The sequence below is a fragment of the Nomascus leucogenys genome, chromosome 23 (assembly GCF_006542625.1).
Source record: "Nomascus leucogenys isolate Asia chromosome 23, Asia_NLE_v1, whole genome shotgun sequence".
NCBI lineage: Eukaryota > Metazoa > Chordata > Mammalia > Primates > Hylobatidae > Nomascus > Nomascus leucogenys.
Genome location: NC_044403.1, coordinates 29,052,921 through 29,058,920, shown reverse-complemented (window position 1 = coordinate 29,058,920; position 6,000 = coordinate 29,052,921).

Genomic DNA, 6,000 nt, shown 5'->3' with positions numbered 1-6,000 from the left:
AAGGCAGGAGTCACGTAGAGGCATTTGTATGGCATGTTAATTTATGCTTGTGCATTTCTAGCTGTTTCCTCCCCTCAAGCACAGTGAAGCACCAAAGGCTGTGTGTGAGCTTGTCTTCCTTTCCAGCTCTCTCCTCTCTTAGTATAACGTGAGACAAACACTGAGTGTCTTACAGCTTCAGTTGCTGGGGATCAAAGGGAATTGAATCCTTCCTTCATTCATGGAACATAAATGTTTGTGACAGTGTTTCTTCTTAAATTTTTTATTGTGGTAAAATATACATAATATAAAATTTACAATTTTAACCATTTAAAAATGTACAATTCAGCGTCATTAAGTATATTCCCAATAGTGTGTGCAACCATCACCACCATCCATCTCCAGAACTCTGTCATCATCCCAGTGCGAAAGTGTTTTAGAAACCATATATGTAAAGGCAGGTCAGTTAGGAATGTGCTAGCTGAAGTCTTGACTGGACAGCAAACTCATCCATCCACCTACCTACTGTGTTTATGTACCAGGCTTGATAAATACAGAAACGAATAAGACCAGAACTACAAGGTAAGAACCTTGTAGTCTGTGATGCTGGGCCCCCTGTCCTACTTCAAAACAGAGTGGGAAGATAGAAAGTATTCTTAGATGAGTCTCTGATGGAAGGAATTCAAGTTTTACTTCTTCTCCTTTCCCAGGGAAATGGGAGGTGCTCTCACCCATGGCCTCAGCCTTTCCAGTGCAAGAAGTGTAGAATCTTCTCTCTCTTTTGTATATTGTTTTGTTTTGGTCTCTTGCATGGGGAGACAGAGGACGATGTAATAACTATCATTTGTTTAGAGCCTTTCAGCTGACTAAGCTCTTTCTCAGGAGTTCTCTTTTGACCTTCACACTAGCCTGTGAGGGAGTAAGGCAGAGAGCACTATTTTGCAGATTTGAAAGCAGGCTCAGAAGATCAAGCAGTTCCAGGTTTTGCCCAGAGCCACACAACTTGCGAGCAGGTCCTTATTCTGAGTGGGCCTTTGGGGCTAGAGGAAGCGGCTGAGAGAGCCACAGCTGGGTAAGGGCAAGGAAGGCTGCTTTCACAACAGGAAGGAGGAGAACAGGGCAGGGAAGCATCTTTTGTGTAGAGGCGTGGAGCCCAAGTCAAACTGAGTTGTTGAGCTGCCTGTGGGTAATGGATTGCTACTAGCGGCAGCTGGGGAGGCCGCGGGGTGTTGAGACGGATGCTTTGTTGGGCACCACACTGTGTGAAAGGCAATTGAGTCGCAGCAGCTGGAACGTGCCAACGCTTTGTTTCAAAAGCAAGAAGCAGCAACTCATTTGCATCAGTGAGGCAAATCCTAAGTTCTACCTAGGCCACAGGTTAGGGACCTGGGACTCCAGTGGAGTGGCTCACCAGGGGGTGGGCCTTGTTCCTGAGAAAGGATGCTCTGCCCTCAGTTGTTCCTACAAGGTAAATGTTATTTGTCAGACACTGTACCAAACATGTGGCTACAGAGACGAATGCTCCTGCACTCAGGAGCTCAGTCCAGTGCCTCTAAATCTTTGGAGCCCTGTGGGCAGTGTGTATGAATAAGCACCATACAGAACGGCGCAATTTCCTTCAGTGCAGAGTGGCCGGGACAGCCCATGCACCTGATGTCGGGCCACACCCTGACACTCTGCCCTTGACCTAGTGCAACATGTGCTCAGTGAATCCCAGTTCCAATCATGTTTCCCAAATTCATTCTGAGCTTCACATGTTTTGATTTCTATTTATAAATTTTTCTTAAAAAATCCCATTCTCTCTGTGTTCTTCAGGCATTTTTGCTTAGCATTGTGGTGTTGTTTATGGGTGGTATTTGTTTTTATAGGTCAGATGGATCCACTCATAATTCATTATGATAGCACAGGCCTCACTGGTCCTAGGAGTCCTTATTTGCTGGGAGAGGAGTCTCTTGGTGCTATGACAAGAGCCTGCAAGTACCACGTTCGAACCAGAGCCAAAGCCTTGATGAAGTCCCAGCTCTGAGAGAGGGTCAGTTCTTGCACCTGACTCAGCCCTAGCCCCAGAATGATAAATGACACACTTTGCCCAAGCTCCTCAGTTTCTGCGTGGATTTCGGGGCCTCTGCCAAGCACCATATGGTTTCCCAATCCCTGTCATTTCTAACAATGTTCTCCCTAAGTAGGGCACTTTGATTAAATTGGTTCCACTGAATTGTGTAAAAGGTGGAGTTATGATGTTCTTTGTCACTGCTATTGTTAGTAATTAATATGTCTATTAATAGAAACATCAACAGAGTTAGGAAGTGGGGGAGGAGGTTTAGAAGGTGGTTGTATCCTGTTAACCCTCTCCCCTGACAGATAAGAAGGGATAGAATAACCAATAAAGTGAAAAGCCTATGGCTTTTGACTAAACTTTGTTGGAATTTGTGCAGCCTCTTTCTGCTCCCCAGAGGAAGGGAGGAGAGGTGGCAGTGCTCCTAGGACCAGCTCAGAAACCAAGCTCGGGCTTTGATCACAACCAGCAACAACGGGCTACTTAAGTCTTGGGTTTTGTATGCATGTGTACCCATAATTTCATTATTTTGAAGTAATGAAGCTGGCTTTTTTAAAGAAAAGCTTCAGATTTGCCCTGATTTGCAGTCTTCCCCCGCAATCCCTTTTGAGTAAAGCTTTGTAGGATGACTGAATTCTTAGAAGGACAGGGAAGATTGTCTGAGCATGTCTGGCCTCTCTTTACTTCCCCTGAGAGACTGGGTAACTCCTTGGGCAGCTCACCTCCTCCAGAAGGGCAATAGAAGCTCAGGAAGAGGGGAGGCATTCTCAGACCTGAAGGGCCCCCTCCTTCTTAGAATCCAGAAGAAAGGAGAGACCTTAGAGAGGAGGGTAGAGGTCAAGCTAAAGAAAAAGGCCAGAGTCCTAGCTGGGTGGTATGAAGTGTGAGAAAGAAAGCAGAGATTGGCAAGCAGAATTTGGTTTGTGCACAGGACAGGTGGCTACCAATGTAAGCTCTTTGAGACTTTAAGCTATTTTAAATATGTTTAAAGACCTAAAGTAAATCATGTCTAAAGAACTAAAGGAAAGTGTGAGGATAATGTCTCGCCAAATAAAGAATACTGATGAAGACAGAGAAATTATAATAGGGAACCAGACAGAAATTCTGGAAATGAAAAGTACAATAATGGAAAAGAAAAATTCACTAGACAGGCCCAACAGCATATTTGAACAGGCAGAAGAAAGAACTAGTGAGCCTAAAGCTCAGTCAATTGAGATTACCCAATCTGAGGAACATAAAGAAAAAAGAATGAATAATAATAAACAGAGCCTCGGAAACCTGTGAGACACCATCAAGCATGCCAAACGCACATAATGGGAACCCTAGAAGGAAAGGAGAGAAAGAAGTAGAAAGAATATTTGAGGAAATAGGGACCAAAATCTCCCCCAATTTCATGAAAACTATTAATGTGCACATTCAAGAAGCTCAACAATCTCCAAGTGGGATGAACTTAAAAAGATCCATAGCTGCACGTGTCAAAATGAAACCATTGAAAAACAAAGAATTTTGAAAGCACAAAGAGAGAAACAATTCATCAAATACAAGCATTCCTCAATGACACCAACAGCTAATTTTACATCAGAAACCATGAAGGCTGGAAACAGTGGGATGGCACAGTCAAAGTTCTTTAAAAAAAAAAAAAAAAAAAGCTGTCAATCAAAAATTCTATATCTGGCAAAACTATCCTTCAAAAATAAAGGATAAATTAAGGTATTTCCAGATAAACTGGGAAAGTTTATCTCTAACAAGAGAGTTTGTCTCTAACAAGCCTGCCCTACAAAAAATAGTAAAAGCAATCCTTCAGGCTGAAATGAAAAGGCACAAGATAGTAACGTGAATCAACATGAAGAAATAAAGAGTGCTAGTAAAAGAAATTATGAAGTCAGATATAAAACAGTACAAATTTATTTTTTGTTGGTAACTCTTTTTTTCCTGATTTAAATAAAAAACTGCGTAAGGCAATAATTATAAATGTATGTTGATGGGCACAAAATGTATAAAGATGAAATTTGTGACAGTAATAGCATAAGGGAGGGGAAAACGGGACCACTTTAGAGCAACATTTTTGTATACTTGAAATTAAGTTGATATTAACACAAACAGATGGTTATAAATTCAGATATTAATGGTAATCCCCAGGGCAACTACCAAGAGAATAATTCAAAAATATACAGAAAATGAAACAAGAGAATTAAAGAAAATATCTATTTAACCTAAAAGAAGGCAGTAATGAAAGAACACAAGATTTAAAAAGACACATGATGTATAGAAAATAAATAGCAAAGTGGCAGACAAATCTTACTTTTTCAATTATATTAAATGCAAATAAATTAAACTTTCCAATTAAGAGATTGGAAGAATAGATTTAAAAAACACGATCCAACTATATGCTCTCTCCAAGAGACTCACTTTAGATTTAAAAGTACAACTAGATTGAAATTAAAAGGATGTAAAAGATATACAATGCAAACAGCAATAAAAAGAGAGCTGAAGTGGCTACACTAATATCAGACAAAATTGGCATGGTGGCTCACACCTGTAATCCCAGCACTTTGGGAGTCCAAGGCAGGCAGATCACCTGAGGTCAGGAGTTCAAGACCAGCCTGGCCAACATGGTGAAACCCCATCGCTACTAAAAATGCAAAAAAATTAGCCAGGCCTGGTGGTGGGTGCCTGTAATCCCAGCTACTTGGGAGGCTGAGGTAGGAGAATCGCCTCCCAGGAGGCAGAGGTTGCAGTGAGCCGAGATCACGCCACTGCACTCCAGCCTGGGCAACAAGAGGGAAATTGCATCTCAAAATAAATAAATAAATAAATAAAGTTTGAGACAAAAATTGTCACCAAAGACAAACAAGGACACTTTATAATGATAAAGGGTCAATCCATCCAGAAGAAATCACTATTATAAATATATTTGAACCTAGCGATAAAGCCCCAAAATACATGAAGCAAACTGAGGTCTTCGAGAGTAGAGAAGGCAGCTTTGTCCTAAATATTTGACTTCCATAACTCATTATAGTGGTTAATATCCTATCACTAGGGTCTCATTCCTTTGAGTTAAAGGTTTGCCTCCCCTACGGTTCTTTGTTGAAGTATAAATATGGCCCTGGAAGCCACCAGTTGTGTTGCAATTCCATTTAGCTGAAGTTGGTTTAAGCTCCGTTGGAGCAGTGACTGCTAGTGACAGAGACAAACGGTTGAGCCATTTTTGATAGACTATATAGGTATGGTCTGGCCTGGGCCCAGGAGGAAAGCAGGGAGAAGCATCTCAGAGTGGGTAGAAGTATTAAGAATAGAGAAAGAGTGTAGGATGAGGAGCAGGGAGAAAGCTAAGGTATCACAGGGGAACAAAAAAAGTCCCACAGAGAGTGTGGGGTGAAACAAATGCTAGGCAAGGAGCAAAGCAACTGGGGCATTGCGTTGTGACGAGGTTCTTGGTTTGGCAACTCAGCGCTGAGGGCAGCATCAGCCCCTAGAAGAAGCAAAAGGTATAAGAACAGGGGAGCAGGCGAGAGCCAGGGATGGCAATGAGCACAGGCCATTCACTGGTAAATACCCAGGAGTTGTGACCAGGTCTGAGCTGCCGAGTGGTTCCTGGACCACGACAGAGAGGGAGGGAGGGAGAGAGGACTGGGTGCTGAGATCAGGCAACAGGCACTGGAAGGCTATGGGCACTGATAGAAAAACCAGGAAACCAGGAAACTCATAGGAACAAAGAACAGCAAGAGGCAAGCCAGGTATGAGCTCAGAACGCAGGCAAACGGGCTGGGCAAACAGATGCTCAGACGAGGTTGAGTTTGTGAAAGTGCCCAGTTCCGAGCAGATGCTTAGTAACTGTTAGCTGGTTCTAAATATAAAACTGAGGCAAGGCAAGTGGCCAGGACAGCAACTCAATGTTGACAACAAAAATAGCCCCTACTTATTAATACCTCTTATATTCTGGGCACGTTGCTAGGTACTTTACA